The 22827-nt window shown below is 40.6% G+C and overlaps 2 non-coding genes and 2 pseudogenes across 2 annotated transcripts; 2 read left to right on the plus strand and 2 right to left on the minus strand.

Annotated features, from left to right (window-relative positions):
* Positions 1 to 7428: 7428 nt before the first annotated feature.
* On the plus strand, positions 7429 to 12519 carry LOC116209412 (annotated as a pseudogene).
* On the minus strand, positions 7689 to 7795 carry LOC116209722. The gene has a single exon (XR_004157315.1). It is a non-coding gene; the product is annotated as a small nucleolar RNA R71 (small nucleolar RNA).
* A 3266-nt stretch (positions 12520 to 15785) lies between the features above and the next one.
* On the plus strand, positions 15786 to 20876 carry LOC116209411 (annotated as a pseudogene).
* Positions 16046 to 16152, minus strand: LOC116209723. The gene has a single exon (XR_004157316.1). It is a non-coding gene; the product is annotated as a small nucleolar RNA R71 (small nucleolar RNA).
* Positions 20877 to 22827: the final 1951 nt, after the last annotated feature.

Here is a 22827-nt window from a genome sequence, read left to right on the forward strand (position 1 = left end):
AATCAAGCTGATGTAATGGCATTAGTGTTTTTAAACTCATACATCTCATGCATTTATATACTGTCATTTACATCTAGAAGATGGTTAACACATAACAATTGCACTTATACACTTACACATATATAGGTATTAACAACTGGCGTCGCATCGATACCCTACTCGGGCACGCGGAAAAATGGCTGAAGAGCAACAACCTGTTATCTCGGAGCGAGACGCGCCACCGATGCCTGCACAGTCCATCCGGAAGATACACGTGTGATATCATCTCCAGCACCTACAACGTATTCCGGTGCTATTCCAACGCACTTCCCTTCTCCTGCACAAGTGTCACCCAATGTTGTCGATCCCGTGCGCTTTGCCGCACTTGAAGGGATCGTTAATCAGTTGGCTGCCAATATGAACACCAATATGACAGAGCTCATGGCAATGCTTCGGGATCAAAACCGAGCTTCCTCAAGCCATACTCCGTCTCCTGAACGCAGGACAACTGTTCATCGGAATCCGATTGACCCTCCTATTTATGTGACTGATAGCGAAGATATGTCTTTTCCAGCAACGACATATGTGCCGACAATCACTCCAGTCAGTGATCCTATGCCACCACCACCGGCTCCGACATCAGTGCCATTTCCACCCGCGGCGTTCCTATCAACAGATCCCGCAATGATCACTTTGCCGCCGCTCACCATACCTACTCAATCCCCCATTTACACCGTTCCACCACCGACGGTTCCTCCAGTCGCGATCACACAAGTCCCTGCTCCCACTATGGAACCTTTTTCATTCCAAGCTCCACAAACCCAAATGAGCTTCTCCTACCAAACTCCACCGCCTCTAAATATTCCTCCCACTGAGCCTGGCACACCTACTCATGCCGCACCTGCAATTCTACCGACGAACATTCCTCCTGAAAATGAACAGGAGAAAAGAATGAAGAGAATGGAGGAAACCATTCGAACCCTCCAAGCAGGCACGTCCCGTCATGACTTCAGCGACAGTGACTGGAATCTCTTTCCAGGCATGTTGTTACCCCCTAAGATCAAAATTCCAGATTTCAAGAGGTACGACGGGACCAAAGACCCTCGGCATCATCTCCGTCACTACCATAGCAAAATGCTTCCGTATTGGGATTATGAGGAATTTGTCGTCCAGACTTTCCAAGACAGTCTTACGGGATCAGCGCTAGATTGGTTTATGACCCTGAAAGCCGGCGACATCTCTACATGGACAGATCTCTCTCAGAAATTCCTCGACCAATACCGATTCTGTGCAGAGACACCTCCTACTCTTCTTGATCTTAGCATGGCAGAGATGAAAGAAAGTCAAACTTTCGAAGCATACGCAACGGAATGGAGGGGAAAAGCGGCAAAGCATATACCTCCAATCACTGAGCGTCAGCAAGTTCAACTGTTTCATTCTACGCTCAGAGGCGCGTATTATTCACATCTCCTGGCTCATACTTCCTCTTTCTCAGACCTGATTGAGGCAGGAAAGAAGTTGGATATGGGAGTTAAGTTAGGAAGAATTGAAGATCCGGCAAGGAATAAAGACAGAGAGACACCGAAGAAACAAACTGCCGGAACATCCAGAAGAGGCAAAAACGCGACTATCGGCATCGTCAATCCTGGACATCAAGCTCCACACCCAATGTCGGTGGACTACGCCCCTGCATTACCGATTTCTCAGCCATATGCGCATCCCGTGCAGTATATGCAACCTCATCAAACGCCGCAAGCTTACTTCTCAACCCCGCCCACTGTTATCCAGTCGCAACCTCCGCAACCGTACCCTTCTGTTCAAGTTCAACCAGTTAGACCCCCGACTTCGAGGCCTCCTCAGCCGGCTCAACGTGTCCCAGCTCCTAGAACTCAACAAGACAATACTGCTCAACCGCGTTCACGCAAGCAATACACCAATTTGCCGGCTCCTCCCTCTTACATATTCAGACAGCTCCTTGCAGGCGACAAGATCAAAACGGAAGCACCAAATCCTCGTTTCGATCCGTCCATGCAGAACCAGAATCTTCGATGCGAATTTCATCGGGGTGCTCCTGGTCATACCCTGGACACTTGTTGGAGACTCCGGGATAAAATTCAGGAGATGATTGATGCAAGACAAATCTCCTTTAATGAGGTGAAGCCGCCAAATGTCCGTGCAAATCCTCTTCCGGATCATGGATCAGGTGCAGGACCTTCTGTGAACATGATTAGCATTGCTGCTATTGAGGAGGAAGAAGATGCGCGAAAGCCCTCAATTCCATTTGCTATTAACTATGCTCCAGTAGAACTCGCATTCGCTCCCGCCCCGTTCGTTATAGAAGTTCCTGCAAAGGAGCCTTATCACGATAGTCGAGTTCCCGGGACATACGAGAGCGAGGTTGCCAGTGCAGAATTGAAGATGAGCACGATGGGAATCACGCGTTCGGGACGAGTATATCAGGGTCCAGAGCATATTGACAAAGGAAAGGCTCTTGCTACTGAATCCTCAATCGCTCCAAAAGCCGTGTCATTCTCTACAAAGAAGGTCACCGATCAAGAAGCCGAAGACTTCATGAAGGTGATCAAAGCAAGCGAGTACAAAGTGATCGAGCAAATGAGCAAGTCACCAGCTCATATATCATTGCTCGCATTGCTTTTGAACTCCGAACCTCATCGGAACGCTTTGCTGAAAGTTCTCACCGCGGCACAAGTCCCGAAAGATACTGCACCGAATAGAATTGAGGAGACGGTGAATTCTATTTTCTCAAATCAGATTTCCTTTTCGGAAGACGAAATTCCCACGGAAGGACAAGCACATTTGCGGGCGTTGCACATAGTTTGCAAGTGCAACAACCACATCGTTGGTCGAGTCATGATCGACAACGGCTCTGCTCTTAACGTTTGCCCCGTCTCCACGTTGAAACAGATGAACGTGGACATGAGTCACATTCGTGCAAGCAAGACCACCGTTCGAGCCTTTGACGGCTCTAAGAGAGTGGTGAACGGTGAAATTGATCTCCTAATCGAGGTGGGTCCTTGCTCATTCTCTATTACCTTCCAGATCTTGGAAATACCCAATGCTTTTAGTCTCCTACTTGGAAGACCATGGATTCACGCCGCCGGCGCCGTTCCTTCATCATTGCACCAGAAGTTAAAATTCTTTGCCGAAGGCAAACTCATCACTGTCAACGGCGAGGAAGATTACGCGGTCTATAAAGAAACGGCCATCCCTTATATCAGCATTGGAGAAGATCAGAATCTCCCTTTCCATTCTTTTGACATGATCTCCGTAATTCGAGACTACGGAGAGGTTAGTCCATCGCGAACTGATCGCATGATTGGAAAGGTTCTCTTGAAGAACAATTATGTCCCTGGAACTGGACTCGGGGCACGCGCACAGGGAATTCTTCGACCAATCGAAATGGAGGAATACCGCAATAGGAGGGGACTCGGCTTTCGCCCTTCCTGCCATGAGGTCACACAAGCCCGTCGCGGAAAACATCTACACCACCTTGCTGCACATTATGGGAAGCTCTATAGGGGCATGCCATTTCCACCACTCTCACAGTTTTTTGCAGCACCACCACAAATCATGGGAGACACCTCAGAGAACCCAATCACTGAAACAGATGACTTCTCTTCGGATGCGGTTGAAGCGTTTTTAGCTTTGCCAGCCATACATGCCGTCATTGAGGAGACATCTTCTAAGGTTCATATCCGTCCTGCACAGGAGGATGAGGAGCTTACCAACTGGACTTCAATCCCGCTCTACTCGGCCATAGTTGCCGATGTGTAAGACGGTCTTTATACATAATGCTACCTGCATGTCGGCAATGCCATAAGCCACATGACAGAAGAGGGGTTTTTGTTATGGCTTGTTAATAGAATCCCTGCATGTTTTTGATTTCCTGTCCCTAAATTCTCTCTTGCACTCGCTTCTAACATCTTTAATTTCTAAGACAATTCACTTTCATGTCCAGGCTCCAATCGAATCCAAATCATGGATATAACGATTCGGATTCACTCGAAACACATCTCGGAAAGTCCCTACCCATATACTTCGGGGAAGGACTTGACGAGGATGGTCGCGTGCCCGAGATAGAAGAGAGTTTGCATCGTCTCGAAAACCACCAACTCACTTCCGTTGAGCCAACCGAAGACATCAACGTAGGCAATGCAGGCGAACCACGCACCCTTAGAATCGGAATAGGACTCGACTCTGCACAGAGGACCCGAATGATCAACTTCTTGACAGAGTACCAGGAGGTCTTCGCTTGGTCCTACGCCGATATGCCAGGCCTAGACCCCTCAATCGTAAAGCATTTCCTCCCACTCGATACTGAAAGATTCCCACCCAAACGCCAACACTTGCGACGTCAAAGAGCTGACCTTCTCTTACGCATTAAGGAAGAAGTCATCAAGCAAGTAGACGCGGGATTCCTGGAGGTATGCAATTACTCTGAATGGGTAGCGAACATTGTTCTAGTGGAAAAGAAAAATGGGAAAGTCAGAGTCTGCATCGACTACCGAGATCTCAATAGGGCTAGCCCAAAGGATAATTTTCCGCTGCCACACATCGATGTCTTGGTGGACAATACAGCACGCCACTCACAATTCTCCTTCATGGACGGTTTCTCTGGATACAATCAGATTCAGATGGCCGAAGAAGACAAAGTCAAGACCACATTCATCACGATGTGGGGTACATTTTGCTACAAGGTCATGCCTTTCGGTCTCAAAAATGCCGGGGCAACCTATCAACGAGCAATGGTCACTCTCTTTCATGACATGATGCATAAAGAGATCGAGGTCTATGTAGACGACATGATCGCGAAGTCCAAAGAAGGAGAAGATCATTTGGTTAACCTCAAACGATTGTTCGACCGCCTCAAGAAATACAAACTCCGACTTAACCCAACAAAATGCACATTTGGCGTCAAGTCAGGGAAATTGTTAGGGTTTATAGTCAGTGAGGAAGGCATCAAGGTCGACCCTGACAAAGTTAAAGCGATCATGGAATTGCCCCCTCCATCGACAGTGCGCGAAGTGAGGAGCTTCTTAGGACGGCTGAATTACATCGCGCGTTTCATCGCAAATTTGACAGACAAGTGCCAACCACTCTTCCGTTTGCTTCGCAAGAATGCAGCGGTCGAATGGGATGATGAGTGTCAGAAAGCTTTTGATACCATCAAGGCATATTTAAGTCAGCCGCCGGTGTTAGTTCCACCTTCACCTGATCGTCCTCTCATTTTGTACTTGACGGTGCGCCGACAATCCATCGGATGCATGTTAGGACAAAAGGACGAGTCCTCTCACGCAGAGCGAGCCATTTATTATTTGAGCAAAAAGTTCACTGAAGGGGAGTCCAACTACCCTGAGATAGAGAAAATGTGTTGCGCACTTGTGTGGGTCATGCAGAGACTCCGGCAATACACTCTCTACCATACTGTTCGCCTGCTGTCGAAGACAGATCCTTTGAAATATCTGCTTAGTACTCCGTCCTCCATGAGGAACATAGCAAAATGGCGTTGCCAACTGACGGAGTACGACATCGAATATGTGTCGCGCACATCAGTCAAGGGCCAAGCGATAGCAAATCATTTAGCAGAATTCCCGATTGTCGATGACACACCGATCGACTCTGATTTCCCCGACGAAAAAATCCTCCAAATGAGTGGTGAGGAGGAAACCACCAGATGGAAGATGTACTTCGATGGTGCAGTTAATTCCACCGGATCAGGGATTGGCGCAGTGCTGATATCCCCGGAAGGGCGCCATTTTCCTGTTGCAGCGAAGATTGATTTCCCCTGCACCAACAACATAGCCGAATATGTGATAAGGGCATATTATACTCATATTTTATTGTGCAATTCATGTTAAATTATTATTAATTTTATAGAAATTATAAGAAGTCGGTGCTTAATTATGTGTAATTTGATATTGTAGGTCTTTGAGGACTTAGATGGAATTACGAGCAATATTGAGGAGTTTTGCGCAATTTGGAGCCAGCATATATCTTTCGGAAATCTTTTTTTTGTTGTGGATATAAATACTCCTCATAACAAAATTAGGAAACCCTAGGGGGGGAGCCATCTTTCACCATTCTTTTAACCTAGAGAGTTTTTGGAGAGGGTCTTGTCTGGAGCCGTCACCTGGATCAATTGATTTGAAGCGAAGAATTGTGGAAGAGATAATTCCTTAAAGGAATTGTTGGGTTTTTGTTTTAGGATTCAATATCTTGAGTTTACTGCTGAATATGAATTCTATTGCAATGACTCCTTGGAATTATAATTGTGTTTTCAATTCCATGATATTCTAAGCTTCTTTTGTGGGAATATGATGAAACCCTAGGTAGCTAATATGATGATTGTCGCCATGTTATAGGATTAATAGATGTGTTGATGATTCATGATTGCAATTCCTATAATTTCAATTTTAATTCTTAATTGGTTATAATTGTTAGAAACACTATTGATACGGGAGTTGATATAGTGTTTGTTAGGAATTCTTGATTAGACTAATTAGTTAAATGCGATAGCTGCGTTAATTAGTTTAATTAGAGATTATCCAGGGATTAATGCAATGTTTCTAATTAGTTATTCGCTAAGACATTAGGGATAATTAATTTAGGGCATTAGACAATCATAGCACTGGAAGGTGTATGATTATAATTTAGAGTCCACTATTAATTAGAGATGCGGGAGCTGATTGATTAATTAGAGGTTTAAGACTTTAATTTTAAAGGCTTGATAAACTCACTTGAATAATCACATAGCTATCAGTCTATATAACATGATGGCAATCTGATTAGTGAAACTAGGGTGGATTCTGTTTTTCCCACTTTCAATTGATATATTTTCGTACAATTCTCTTTCTGCTCTTTGTGACGATTTAGGTTGATTAGTAGTTAATTAGTTAATTCTCTTAATTTGATTGCTTAGATAATAATAGAATCTAATATAGGTTTAGTACTTAATTAATCCTTGTGGGATCGACACTCTATTCATCACTATATTACTTGATCTGACCCAGTACACTTGCTGGTAGAATTTGAGCTTATTTTTATATATATTTGCAAAGGGATCAAGTTTTTGGCGCCGTTGCCGGGGATTAACTTAATATTAGACCACCTTAAGTTCTATTGTTAATTTAGGCGCACTTTACTGTGTGTTTATTTCTTGTTCTCTTTGCAGGTATTCTATGCGCAGGAGTAGAAGTGCTGAACTTCTACCATTAGATCCTGAGATAGAGCGCACCTTGCATCGGTTGAGAAGAGAGAACAGAAGAAGGGAAGAATTGCAGGTAGTTGAGATGGCAGATGATGACATCAACCGCCAAATACAGGGTGCTGCCAGAGCACTTCGAGACTATGCAGTACCTACTATTATGGGTTCTGCGATCAGAAGGCCCACTATTCCAGCTAATAACTTTGAACTGAAGCCAGCACTCATCCAGATGGTTCAATCAAATCAGTTTGGAGGATATCCCAACGAGAGTCCTGATGAGCATATTGCAGGATTCCTCCAATACTGTAACACGGTAAAGATGAATAATGTCACTGATGATGTTATTAGATTACAGCTTTTTCCTTTCTCGCTTAGGGATAAAGCGAGAGCCTGGTTCAATTCACTGCCACAAGAGTCCATCACCACCTGGGCCGACCTTTCATCTAAGTTTCTCAGGAGATTTTTCCCACCAGCTAGGACTGCAAGATTGAGGAACGAAATCACTAACTTCACCAAGTTCAATGGTGAATCACTTTATGAGGCATGGGAGAGATTCAAGGAGGCAATCAGAAAGTGCCCACATCACGGATTGCCAGATAATCTCCTAATTGAGGTCTTCTATCTTAGCCTGGATGATACATTGAGGTCTCTAGTAGATGCTGCAGCAGGAGGCGCACTGATGGGTAAGAATTATGATGAAGCAAGTGCTTTGATAGAAGAGATGGCCTCCAGTGCACATAATTGGCAGAATGAAAGAAGTAAATCAAGAGTGGCATCAGTCAATGACATGGACACTATTGCTAATTTGACAACCCAGATTTCAGCTCTCACTACCCAGGTAAGTAAACTCACCTCAGCACATTCTTTTAATACTAATCAGGTTGCTTTTTGTGAGTTGTGTTCAGGACCACATTCGACTCTTGAATGCATGTCTGGAAATCCCTCGGCTTCACCCAATGGAGAGCAAGTGAACTTTGTCAACAACTTCCAACGGAGTAATCAAGGGCCTTATTCGAACACTTACAATCCCGGGTGGCGTAATCATCCTAATTTCTCATGGAGGAATGAGAATAATGCACTTAAACCGCCACCTGGATTCCAAAAGCAAGGCCCTGCTCAGAATGCTCCACCTCAGCAAAGTCAGTCGAGAATGGAAGAGCTCATGTTGAGCTATATGCAAAAGACTGACACCATGCTACAGAATCAACAAGCCACTATTCGAAACCTAGAGGGTCAGATTAGTCAGATTTCTCAGCAATTGAGTAATAGACCATCAGGGTCTTTACCCAGCAACACTGAAGAGAACCCCAAGGGTGTCAATGCTATAATGCTGAGGAGTGGCAAGGAATTGGAAATAGTCAATAGAAAAGCTCAAACTCAGGAGGAGAGTCCGGAGAAAGACAAAGGTAAGCAAAAGGTGGAGGAACCAAGGCAGAAGTCACTAGGGGTGAAACCGTATGTTCCTCCTGTCCCTTTTCCAGGAAGATTGAAGCAACAACAGTTGGACGCCCAATTTGCTAAATTCCTAGATGTTTTTAAAAAGCTGCAAATCAACATTCCATTTGCAGAAGCACTCCAGCAGATGCCTTCATATGCTAGATTCATGAAGGATCTGCTCACTAAAAAGAGGAAGTTTGATGGGAGTGAGCCTGTGATGCTTACAGGAGAGTGTTCTATGATTCTCCAAAAGGACTTGCCTAACTTACCACGCAAACAAAGAGATCAGGGGAGTTTCACTGTTCCTTGTACTATAGGGAATTTTCATTTTGAGAACGTTCTTATCGATTCAGGTGCAAGTATAAATTTAATGCCTCTGTCTATTTTCAGGAAACTTGGACTTGGAGAATGCAAGAAAACTCATATTACCTTGCAACTTGCTGACAGGAGTATCAAATATCCAAAGGGTATTGTTGAGAATGTCCTGGTGAAGGTAGACAAATTCATATTTCCAGTCGACTTCATAGTCTTGGAGATGGAGGAGGACAGAGAGGTGCCCATGATCCTTGGCAGACCGTTCCTTGCGACAGGTAAAGCATTAATAGATGTGGAACAAGGTAAGCTCACTTTAAGAGTTATGAATGAACAAATAACTTTTAATGTTTATGACGCCATAAAGAAATTTGATGATGGCAAATCATGTTACACCATTGATATTATTGATGAGCTTATCTCTGAGTCTGTGGAGGAGAAAGCAGGTGTGGATACAATGGAATCAGTCCTTAGGGATCTGGACGATTGGAGTGATGATGATGAGCATGAGGAAGAATCTGTGGAGAAGGTATCAGAAATCAAGGCTCGCTACTATGAGGAGCTGGGCACTAGTGCGACAAAACCAGTATCATCTTTGACACAGTCCCCGGTGCTAGAACTTAAACCATTGCCTAGCCATTTAAAATATGCCTATCTTGGAATAGATGATACTTTGCCAATAATTATCTCTTCTTCCTTGACAGGTGATCAGGAGCAACAGCTCCTAAGCGTGCTGAGAGAGCACAAGGAGGCAATAGGATGGACTATTGCAGATATCAAAGGGATCAGCCCTTTGATTTGCACTCACAGGATAATGTTGGAAGCTGAGTGCAAACCCATAGTGCAACCACAGAGGCGACTTAACCCAACTCTCAAAGAGGTAGTGAAGAAAGAAGTGCTTAAACTGTTGGATGCAGGTATTATCTATCCTATCTCAGATAGTAAATGGGTTAGTCCTGTTCAAGTAGTGCCCAAAAAGGGTGGTATGACTGTGGTTAAAAATGAGGTCAATAAATTAATCCCGACTCGTACTGTGACTGGGTGGAGAGTTTGTATAGATTACAGGAAACTAAATGATGCTACCCGTAAAGACCATTTCCCCCTCCCCTTCATTGATCAGATGCTAGAAAAACTTGCAGGGCATGATTATTATTGTTTTCTAGATGGTTATTCTGGTTACAATCAGATTCATATAGCACCCGAGGACTAGGAGAAAACCACATTTACTTGTCCTTATGGCACTTTTGCCTTTAGGAGAATGCCTTTCGGTCTCTGTAATGCACCTGCCACTTTCCAGAGGTGCATGATGTCTATATTTTCTGACATGTTAGAGAATTTTATTGAAATATTTATGGATGATTTCTCTGTTTTTGGGAAGTCATTTGAATCTTGTCTGACAAATTTAGGCTGTGTGCTTAAAAGATGTAAGGAGACTAATCTGCTTCTGAACTGGGAGAAATGTCATTTTATGGTAAGAGAGGGTATAGTCTTAGGTCACAAGGTGTCAAAGAAAGGGATTGAAGTTGATCGAGCAAAAGTGGAGATAATAGAGAAGTTGCCACCACCCACTTCAACAAAAGGAGTAAGGAGCTTCTTAGGACATGCTGGCTTCTACAGGAGATTTATCAAGGACTTTTCTAAAATCTCTAGACCTCTTTGTAATTTACTTGAAAAAGATTCTGCTTTTGTTTTTAATGACAATTGTTTGCAGGCATTCAATTTATTGAAGGAGAAACTCACTTCTGCACCAGTGATCGTTGCACCTAATTGGGAGCTTCCGTTTGAGCTGATGTGTGATGCCAGCGACTATGCTGTAGGAGCAGTACTTGGGCAAAGGAGAGGTAAGGTATTTCATGCAATATACTATGCTAGTAGAACTTTAAATGAGGCCCAAAAGAACTATGCCACAACTGAAAAGGAGCTTTTAGCAGTCATATTTGCATGTGACAAGTTTCGGCCTTATCTGATAGGTTCTAAGATCATAGTATACACAGACCATGCTGCCCTGAAATATTTGTTTGCCAAAGCTGATGCTAAACCTAGGCTAAATCGTTGGATTCTACTGCTACAAGAATTTGACCTGGAAATTAGAGACACAAAGGGAACTGAAAATGTAGTGGCTGATCACTTATCCCGTTTGGAATCTGATTGTTTAGATTCACCCATTAATGAAAAGTTCCCTGATGAACAATTGCATGTAGCAGAAATCCAAGGATTACCTTGGTATGCTGATATAGTGAATTACATGGTTAGCAACATCACACCATATGGTTTGTCATCTCAACAGAAAAAGAAATTTTTGCATGATGTGAAATACTATTTTTGGGATGAACCATATCTGTTTAAATATTGTGCTGACCAAGTAATTAGACGCTGTGTGCCTGAAACTGAACAACTTAGCATAATACAACACTGTCATTCTAAGGAAGCAGGAGGCCACTTTGGTGTGGAAAGAACTGCAACTAAGATCTTATCTTGTGGATTTTATTGGCCTAGAGTATTTCATGATTGCAGGAATTACATTATGTCTTGTGCTCCATGCCAAAGAACTGGCAATATTTCTAGGAGACATGAAGTACCACAAAATAGCATTCTTGTAATTGAGCTTTTTGATGTGTGGGGAATAGACTTTATGGGTCCTTTTCCCTCTTCTTTTTCAAATAAATATATTCTTGTGGCTGTTGATTATGTTTCAAAATGGGTAGAAGTAGTTGCTCTACAAAGTAATGATGCCAGAGTTGTAATCAGATTTTTGAAAAAGAACATCTTTTCAAGATTTGGGGTACCTAGAGCCATTATAAGTGATGGGGGATCACATTTTTGCAATCGGCAATTTGAAAAATTATTATCAAAATATGGAGTTACTCATAAAATTGCCACCCCTTATCATCCACAGACTTGTGGACAGGTTGAGGTGTCCAATAGGGAAATAAAGCGTATCTTAGAGAAAACAGTCAATGCATCTAGGAAAGATTGGTCTTTAAAACTTGATGATGCATTGTGGGCTTACAGGACAGCTTTCAAAACCCCCATAGGAATGTCCCCATACAAGATTGTTTATGGTAAATCATGTCACCTACCAGTAGAGCTTGAGCACAAAGCATATTGGGCCATAAAATACCTTAACTTTGATTTACAAGCTGCAGGTGAAAAGAGATTGCTCCAATTGAATCAGATGGCTGAGATGAGAGAGGAAGCATATGAAAATGCTAGGATATACAAGGAGCGAGCCAAGCGATGGCATGATAGGAACATCCTAAAGCGAGAGTTTTTGCCTGGTCAGAAAGTCCTATTATACAACTCTCGCTTGAAGTTGTTCCCAGGTAAGTTAAAATCTCGATGGTCTGGACCATTTGTTATTTCTAATGTTTTTCCCTATGGTGCAGTTGAGCTGAAGTCAGAAGATGACCGCACTTTTAAAGTAAACGGTCATCTTCTCAAGCATTACTTTGAAGGGGAAAATATTGATGGTGATGCCACTACGGTGGATCTAGCAAATTCGGTTGAAGAATTGGAAAAGTCGAACTAGCGACTATAAACTAAGTGCTTCATGGGAGGCAGCCCATGTCTGAGAGCTAAAGTCCCTGTTGGCTCTCAATTCTTTTGCTTCATTTGTTTTATTTTGATTTGCTGTTGGTTTGTACTTTATCAAGCACCCACTCATTGGGTAGACTTGGGATATTTGCTATTTGATTGTTTTAGTTAAGATGGATTATCTGCTATTTTTGTTCTTTTTGTTGTTTTCTTTTTGTTTTTGAAGCCAGGGTGGATAACAACTGCTGACTCTCTCTATTGCTATACCAGTTGGAACTCCAATTGCTTCAACTTAATTTTTCGAAACCGGGGAAGTACTAGTATCTCTTTTTCTCTTATGTTCTTTATTTTTATTTTCGTTTTACTAGAGCTACATTAGGAACAGTGAGGACACTGTTTAATCTAAGTGTGGGGAAGGGAGATACTAAACAGATGGAGTATAAAATTGAGTATAGTGTTGATGTCTGAATTCTGTGATTTAATTTGTTACTCATGACATCTGATGCCTGTCTTTGTTGATAAATAGTTATACTTCCCTGTCACCTTGAATTATAATTGTCCTTAAGTTATCTGGCAATTGTTAGGCCAAATTCTTTTTTTTTTTTTTTAATTTTTTTTAATTATTGAAATCTAGAGATTGTACGAAGAATACTGTTGATAGCATTTGTTCAGGAATTGTTTGAAAAAAATTGACTCACTTAGGCGCCCTACTCACCACTGTTGTGATTTTTGTACTTAGTTAAAATTAATTAGTCAAATCTTTAGAAATCAAATTTACCTAGTTTTTAGCCCTAGAGTTTGAAGTTTAAGAGTCGGTCAAGTCCTTAAGTGAAAAATAAACAGGTCTACTTCTAAGCAAAGTTAGTTAGTATATCCTCTTTTTAATTATTCTAATAGCACTTTAACATTTAGTGAAAGAGGTAGAAGAAGCTTTGTACTTAGTGATTCCTATAAAAGAAGTCTGAAAAGTGTTAGTGAGCATTCAAAAAAAAAAGCAAGCATAGCCTTTACTCCAATGACTCAAGAATTGAGTTATGAGTATCCTAACTTGAATGTTAGAGTGAGGAAGAGTTCGTAGGGATCCCTTTAAAACCCGGTCACTTGGGTGATGAACCCGGGATGTGCTGACTCAATGAACTCACTATAACGAGAAGAGCGGAAAGGCACAAGTTCAAACAAAAATTGGACTTGAAAAAAAAAAAATTTGCTTCTTAAACAGAAAGGAAAAATTGAATGCAAAAACAAAAAAATAAATTAAGACTTGTAATAAAAAGGAAGAAAACCTAGGGACGAAGCAGATACCATATGCTTTCACTACCTTGTTGACTTGCTTAGAGGGAAAATTAGAGGGATTATATGCCTGCTAACAGCTATGAAGTTTAAATGTGTATTTTTCCTTATAGGACTGAGTATTTACTTTTGAAATAGAAATCTTAGGCTAAACGCTTGGATTAAAATTTGCTTTCTCTAGATTAGCTGGTTAATTTCAACTGTAGTACTCTGATCACATGTTTCCAGTTTGGTTTGAGCAGTGGGCACCACAAAATAACGAGTAATAAATTATGAGATATCAAATGCTTAAATCAGTGAATATGAAAATTTGTACTCTCTCTGATAGATTTCTTTCCTTGGTCTTATTTATTTTGCTTGAGGACAAGCAAAAGTTCAAGTGTGGGGAAGTTGATAAGGGCATATTATACTCATATTTTATTGTGCAATTCATGTTAAATTATTATTAATTTTATAGAAATTATAAGAAGTCGGTGCTTAATTATGTGTAATTTGATATTGTAGGTCTTTGAGGACTTAGATGGAATTACGAGCAATATTGAGGAGTTTTGCGCAATTTGGAGCCAGCATATATCTTTCGGAAATCTTTTTTTTGTTGTGGATATAAATACTCCTCATAACAAGATTAGGAAACCCTAGGGGGGGAGCCATCTTTCACCATTCTTTTAACCTAGAGAGTTTTTGGAGAGGGTCTTGTCTGGAGCCGTCACCTGGATCAATTGATTTGAAGCGAAGAATTGTGGAAGAGATAATTCCTTAAAGGAATTGTTGGGTTTTTGTTTTAGGATTCAATATCTTGAGTTTACTGCTGAATATGAATTCTATTGCAATGACTCCTTGGAATTATAATTGTGTTTTCAATTCCATGATATTCTAAGCTTCTTTTGTGGGAATATGATGAAACCCTAGGTAGCTAATATGATGATTGTCGCCATGTTATAGGATTAATAGATGTGTTGATGATTCATGATTGCAATTCCTATAATTTCAATTTTAATTCTTAATTGGTTATAATTGTTAGAAACACTATTGATACGGGAGTTGATATAGTGTTTGTTAGGAATTCTTGATTAGACTAATTAGTTAAATGCGATAGCTGCGTTAATTAGTTTAATTAGAGATTATCCAGGGATTAATGCAATGTTTCTAGTTAGTTATTCGCTAAGACATTAGGGATAATTAATTTAGGGCATTAGACAATCATAGCACTGGAAGGTGTATGATTATAATTTAGAGTCCACTATTAATTAGAGATGCGGGAGCTGATTGATTAATTAGAGGTTTAAGACTTTAATTTTAAAGGCTTGATAAACTCACTTGAATAATCACATAGCTATCAATCTATATAACATGATGGCAATCTGATTAGTGAAACTAGGGTGGATTCTGTTTTTCCCACTTTCAATTGATATATTTTCGTACAATTCTCTTTCTGCTCTTTGTGACGATTTAGGTTGATTAGTAGTTAATTAGTTAATTCTCTTAATTTGATTGCTTAGATAATAATAGAATCTAATATAGGTTTAGTACTTAATTAATCCTTGTGGGATCGACACTCTATTCATCACTATATTACTTGATCTGACCCAGTACACTTGCTGGTAGAATTTGAGCTTATTTTTATATATATTTGCAAAGGGATCAAGTTTTTGGCGCCGTTGCCGGGGATTAACTTAATATTAGACCACCTTTAGTTCTATTGTTAAATTAGGCGCACTTTACTGTGTGTTTATTTCTTGTTCTCTTTCCAGGTATTCTATGCGCAGGAGTAGAAGTGCTGAACTTCTACCATTAGATCCTGAGATAGAGCGCACCTTGCATCGGTTGAGAAGAGAGAACAGAAGAAGGGAAGAATTGCAGGTAGTTGAGATGGCAGATGATGACATCAACCGCCAAATACAGGGTGCTGCCAGAGCACTTCGAGACTATGCAGTACCTACTATTATGGGTTCTGCGATCAGAAGGCCCACTATTCCAGCTAATAACTTTGAACTGAAGCCAGCACTCATCCAGATGGTTCAATCAAATCAGTTTGGAGGATATCCCAACGAGAGTCCTGATGAGCATATTGCAGGATTCCTCCAATACTGTAACACGGTAAAGATGAATAATGTCACTGATGATGTTATTAGATTACAGCTTTTTCCTTTCTCGCTTAGGGATAAAGCGAGAGCCTGGTTCAATTCACTGCCACAAGAGTCCATCACCACCTGGGCCGACCTTTCATCTAAGTTTCTCAGGAGATTTTTCCCACCAGCTAGGACTGCAAGATTGAGGAACGAAATCACTAACTTCACCAAGTTCAATGGTGAATCACTTTATGAGGCATGGGAGAGATTCAAGGAGGCAATCAGAAAGTGCCCACATCACGGATTGCCAGATAATCTCCTAATTGAGGTCTTCTATCTTAGCCTGGATGATACATTGAGGTCTCTAGTAGATGCTGCAGCAGGAGGCGCACTGATGGGTAAGAATTATGATGAAGCAAGTGCTTTGATAGAAGAGATGGCCTCCAGTGCACATAATTGGCAGAATGAAAGAAGTAAATCAAGAGTGGCATCAGTCAATGACATGGACACTATTGCTAATTTGACAACCCAGATTTCAGCTCTCACTACCCAGGTAAGTAAACTCACCTCAGCACATTCTTTTAATACTAATCAGGTTGCTTTTTGTGAGTTGTGTTCAGGACCACATTCGACTCTTGAATGCATGTCTGGAAATCCCTCGGCTTCACCCAATGGAGAGCAAGTGAACTTTGTCAACAACTTCCAACGGAGTAATCAAGGGCCTTATTCGAACACTTACAATCCCGGGTGGCGTAATCATCCTAATTTCTCATGGAGGAATGAGAATAATGCACTTAAACCGCCACCTGGATTCCAAAAGCAAGGCCCTGCTCAGAATGCTCCACCTCAGCAAAGTCAGTCGAGAATGGAAGAGCTCATGTTGAGCTATATGCAAAAGACTGACACCATGCTACAGAATCAACAAGCCACTATTCGAAACCTAGAGGGTCAGATTAGTCAGATTTCTCAGCAATTGAGTAATAGACCATCAGGGTCTTTACCCAGCAACACTGAAGAGAACCCCAAGGGTGTCAATGCTATAATGCTGAGGAGTGGCAAGGAATTGGAAATAGTCAATAGAAAAGCTCAAACTCAGGAGGAGAGTCCGGAGAAAGACAAAGGTAAGCAAAAGGTGGAGGAACCAAGGCAGAAGTCACTAGGGGTGAAACCGTATGTTCCTCCTGTCCCTTTTCCAGGAAGATTGAAGCAACAACAGTTGGACGCCCAATTTGCTAAATTCCTAGATGTTTTTAAAAAGCTGCAAATCAACATTCCATTTGCAGAAGCACTCCAGCAGATGCCTTCATATGCTAGATTCATGAAGGATCTGCTCACTAAAAAGAGGAAGTTTGATGGGAGTGAGCCTGTGATGCTTACAGGAGAGTGTTCTATGATTCTCCAAAAGGACTTGCCTAACTTACCACGCAAACAAAGAGATCAGGGGAGTTTCACTGTTCCTTGTACTATAGGGAATTTTCATTTTGAGAACGTTCTTATCGATTCAGGTGCAAGTATAAATTTAATGCCTCTGTCTATTTTCAGGAAACTTGGACTTGGAGAATGCAAGAAAACTCATATTACCTTGCAACTTGCTGACAGGAGTATCAAATATCCAAAGGGTATTGTTGAGAATGTCCTGGTGAAGGTAGACAAATTCATATTTCCAGTCGACTTCATAGTCTTGGAGATGGAGGAGGACAGAGAGGTGCCCATGATCCTTGGCAGACCGTTCCTTGCGACAGGTAAAGCATTAATAGATGTGGAACAAGGTAAGCTCACTTTAAGAGTTATGAATGAACAAATAACTTTTAATGTTTATGACGCCATAAAGAAATTTGATGATGGCAAATCATGTTACACCATTGATATTATTGATGAGCTTATCTCTGAGTCTGTGGAGGAGAAAGCAGGTGTGGATACAATGGAATCAGTCCTTAGGGATCTGGACGATTGGAGTGATGATGATGAGCATGAGGAAGAATCTGTGGAGAAGGTATCAGAAATCAAGGCTCGCTACTATGAGGAGCTGGGCACTAGTGCGACAAAACCAGTATCATCTTTGACACAGTCCCCGGTGCTAGAACTTAAACCATTGCCTAGCCATTTAAAATATGCCTATCTTGGAATAGATGATACTTTGCCAATAATTATCTCTTCTTCCTTGACAGGTGATCAGGAGCAACAGCTCCTAAGCGTGCTGAGAGAGCACAAGGAGGCAATAGGATGGACTATTGCAGATATCAAAGGGATCAGCCCTTTGATTTGCACTCACAGGATAATGTTGGAAGCTGAGTGCAAACCCATAGTGCAACCACAGAGGCGACTTAACCCAACTCTCAAAGAGGTAGTGAAGAAAGAAGTGCTTAAACTGTTGGATGCAGGTATTATCTATCCTATCTCAGATAGTAAATGGGTTAGTCCTGTTCAAGTAGTGCCCAAAAAGGGTGGTATGACTGTGGTTAAAAATGAGGTCAATAAATTAATCCCGACTCGTACTGTGACTGGGTGGAGAGTTTGTATAGATTACAGGAAACTAAATGATGCTACCCGTAAAGACCATTTCCCCCTCCCCTTCATTGATCAGATGCTAGAAAAACTTGCAGGGCATGATTATTATTGTTTTCTAGATGGTTATTCTGGTTACAATCAGATTCATATAGCACCCGAGGACTAGGAGAAAACCACATTTACTTGTCCTTATGGCACTTTTGCCTTTAGGAGAATGCCTTTCGGTCTCTGTAATGCACCTGCCACTTTCCAGAGGTGCATGATGTCTATATTTTCTGACATGTTAGAGAATTTTATTGAAATATTTATGGATGATTTCTCTGTTTTTGGGAAGTCATTTGAATCTTGTCTGACAAATTTAGGCTGTGTGCTTAAAAGATGTAAGGAGACTAATCTGCTTCTGAACTGGGAGAAATGTCATTTTATGGTAAGAGAGGGTATAGTCTTAGGTCACAAGGTGTCAAAGAAAGGGATTGAAGTTGATCGAGCAAAAGTGGAGATAATAGAGAAGTTGCCACCACCCACTTCAACAAAAGGAGTAAGGAGCTTCTTAGGACATGCTGGCTTCTACAGGAGATTTATCAAGGACTTTTCTAAAATCTCTAGACCTCTTTGTAATTTACTTGAAAAAGATTCTGCTTTTGTTTTTAATGACAATTGTTTGCAGGCATTCAATTTATTGAAGGAGAAACTCACTTCTGCACCAGTGATCGTTGCACCTAATTGGGAGCTTCCGTTTGAGCTGATGTGTGATGCCAGCGACTATGCTGTAGGAGCAGTACTTGGGCAAAGGAGAGGTAAGGTATTTCATGCAATATACTATGCTAGTAGAACTTTAAATGAGGCCCAAAAGAACTATGCCACAACTGAAAAGGAGCTTTTAGCAGTCATATTTGCATGTGACAAGTTTCGGCCTTATCTGATAGGTTCTAAGATCATAGTATACACAGACCATGCTGCCCTGAAATATTTGTTTGCCAAAGCTGATGCTAAACCTAGGCTAATTCGTTGGATTCTACTGCTACAAGAATTTGACCTGGAAATTAGAGACACAAAGGGAACTGAAAATGTAGTGGCTGATCACTTATCCCGTTTGGAATCTGATTGTTTAGATTCACCCATTAATGAAAAGTTCCCTGATGAACAATTGCATGTAGCAGAAATCCAAGGATTACCTTGGTATGCTGATATAGTGAATTACATGGTTAGCAACATCACACCATATGGTTTGTCATCTCAACAGAAAAAGAAATTTTTGCATGATGTGAAATACTATTTTTGGGATGAACCATATCTGTTTAAATATTGTGCTGACCAAGTAATTAGACGCTGTGTGCCTGAAACTGAACAACTTAGCATAATACAACACTGTCATTCTAAGGAAGCAGGAGGCCACTTTGGTGTGGAAAGAACTGCAACTAAGATCTTATCTTGTGGATTTTATTGGCCTAGAGTATTTCATGATTGCAGGAATTACATTATGTCTTGTGCTCCATGCCAAAGAACTGGCAATATTTCTAGGAGACATGAAGTACCACAAAATAGCATTCTTGTAATTGAGCTTTTTGATGTGTGGGGAATAGACTTTATGGGTCCTTTTCCCTCTTCTTTTTCAAATAAATATATTCTTGTGGCTGTTGATTATGTTTCAAAATGGGTAGAAGCAGTTGCTCTACAAAGTAATGATGCCAGAGTTGTAATCAGATTTTTGAAAAAGAACATCTTTTCAAGATTTGGGGTACCTAGAGCCATTATAAATGATGGGGGATCACATTTTTGCAATCGGCAATTTGAAAAATTATTATCAAAATATGGAGTTACTCATAAAATTGCCACCCCTTATCATCCACAGACTTGTGGACAGGTTGAGGTGTCCAATAGGGAAATAAAGCGTATCTTAGAGAAAACAGTCAATGCATCTAGGAAAGATTGGTCTTTAAAACTTGATGATGCATTGTGGGCTTACAGGACAGCTTTCAAAACCCCCATAGGAATGTCCCCATACAAGATTGTTTATGGTAAATCATGTCACCTACCAGTAGAGCTTGAGCACAAAGCATATTGGGCCATAAAATACCTTAACTTTGATTTACAAGCTGCAGGTGAAAAGAGATTGCTCCAATTGAATCAGATGGCTGAGATGAGAGAGGAAGCATATGAAAATGCTAGGATATACAAGGAGCGAGCCAAGCGATGGCATGATAGGAACATCCTAAAGCGAGAGTTTTTGCCTGGTCAGAAAGTCCTATTATACAACTCTCGCTTGAAGTTGTTCCCAGGTAAGTTAAAATCTCGATGGTCTGGACCATTTGTTATTTCTAATGTTTTTCCCTATGGTGCAGTTGAGCTGAAGTCAGAAGATGACCGCACTTTTAAAGTAAACGGTCATCTTCTCAAGCATTACTTTGAAGGGGAAAATATTGATGGTGATGCCACTACGGTGGATCTAGCAAATTCGGTTGAAGAATTGGAAAAGTCGAACTAGCGACTATAAACTAAGTGCTTCATGGGAGGCAGCCCATGTCTGAGAGCTAAAGTCCCTGTTGGCTCTCAATTCTTTTGCTTCATTTGTTTTATTTTGATTTGCTGTTGGTTTGTACTTTATCAAGCACCCACTCATTGGGTAGACTTGGGATATTTGCTATTTGATTGTTTTAGTTAAGATGGATTATCTGCTATTTTTGTTCTTTTTGTTGTTTTCTTTTTGTTTTTGAAGCCAGGGTGGATAACAACTGCTGACTCTCTCTATTGCTATACCAGTTGGAACTCCAATTGCTTCAACTTAATTTTTCGAAACCGGGGAAGTACTAGTATCTCTTTTTCTCTTATGTTCTTTATTTTTATTTTCGTTTTACTAGAGCTACATTAGGAACAGTGAGGACACTGTTTAATCTAAGTGTGGGGAAGGGAGATACTAAACAGATGGAGTATAAAATTGAGTATAGTGTTGATGTCTGAATTCTGTGATTTAATTTGTTACTCATGACATCTGATGCCTGTCTTTGTTGATAAATAGTTATACTTCCCTGTCACCTTGAATTATAATTGTCCTTAAGTTATCTGGCAATTGTTAGGCCAAATTCTTTTTTTTTTTTTTAATTTTTTTTAATTATTGAAATCTAGAGATTGTACGAAGAATACTGTTGATAGCATTTGTTCAGGAATTGTTTGAAAAAAATTGACTCACTTAGGCGCCCTACTCACCACTGTTGTGATTTTTGTACTTAGTTAAAATTAATTAGTCAAATCTTTAGAAATCAAATTTACCTAGTTTTTAGCCCTAGAGTTTGAAGTTTAAGAGTCAGTCAAGTCCTTAAGTGAAAAATAAACAGGTCTACTTCTAAGCAAAGTTAGTTAGTATATCCTCTTTTTAATTATTCTAATAGCACTTTAACATTTAGTGAAAGAGGTAGAAGAAGCTTTGTACTTAGTGATTCCTATAAAAGAAGTCTGAAAAGTGTTAGTGAGCATTCAAAAAAAAAAAAGCAAGCATAGCCTTTACTCCAATGACTCAAGAATTGAGTTATGAGTATCCTAACTTGAATGTTAGAGTGAGGAAGAGTTCGTAGGGGTCCCTTTAAAACCCGGTCACTTGGGTGATGAGCCCGGGATGTGCCGACTCAATGAACTCACTATAACGAGAAGAGCGGAAAGGCACAAGTTCAAACAAAAATTGGACTTGAAAAAAAAAAAATTTTGCTTCTTAAACAGAAAGGAAAAATTGAATGCAAAAACAAAAAAATAAATTAAGACTTGTAATAAAAAGGAAGAAAACCTAGGGACGAAGCAGATACCATATGCTTTCACTACCTTGTTGACTTGCTTAGAGGGAAAATTAGAGGGATTATATGCCTGCTAACAGCTATGAAGTTTAAATGTGTATTTTTCCTTATAGGACTGAGTATTTACTTTTGAAATAGAAATCTTAGGCTAAACGCTTGGATTAAAATTTGCTTTCTCTAGATTAGCTGGTTAATTTCAACTGTAGTACTCTGATCACATGTTTCCAGTTTGGTTTGAGCAGTGGGCACCACAAAATAACGAGTAATAAATTATGAGATATCAAATGCTTAAATCAGTGAATATGAAAATTTGTACTCTCTCTGATAGATTTCTTTCCTTGGTCTTATTTATTTTGCTTGAGGACAAGCAAAAGTTCAAGTGTGGGGAAGTTGATAAGGGCATATTATACTCATATTTTATTGTGCAATTCATGTTAAATTATTATTAATTTTATAGAAATTATAAGAAGTCGGTGCTTAATTATGTGTAATTTGATATTGTAGGTCTTTGAGGACTTAGATGGAATTACGAGCAATATTGAGGAGTTTTGCGCAATTTGGAGCCAGCATATATCTTTCGGAAATCTTTTTTTTGTTGTGGATATAAATACTCCTCATAACAAGATTAGGAAACCCTAGGGGGGGAGCCATCTTTCACCATTCTTTTAACCTAGAGAGTTTTTGGAGAGGG

Source organism: Punica granatum, chromosome 5, assembly GCF_007655135.1.
Source record: "Punica granatum isolate Tunisia-2019 chromosome 5, ASM765513v2, whole genome shotgun sequence".
Taxonomy (NCBI): Eukaryota; Viridiplantae; Streptophyta; class Magnoliopsida; order Myrtales; family Lythraceae; genus Punica; species Punica granatum.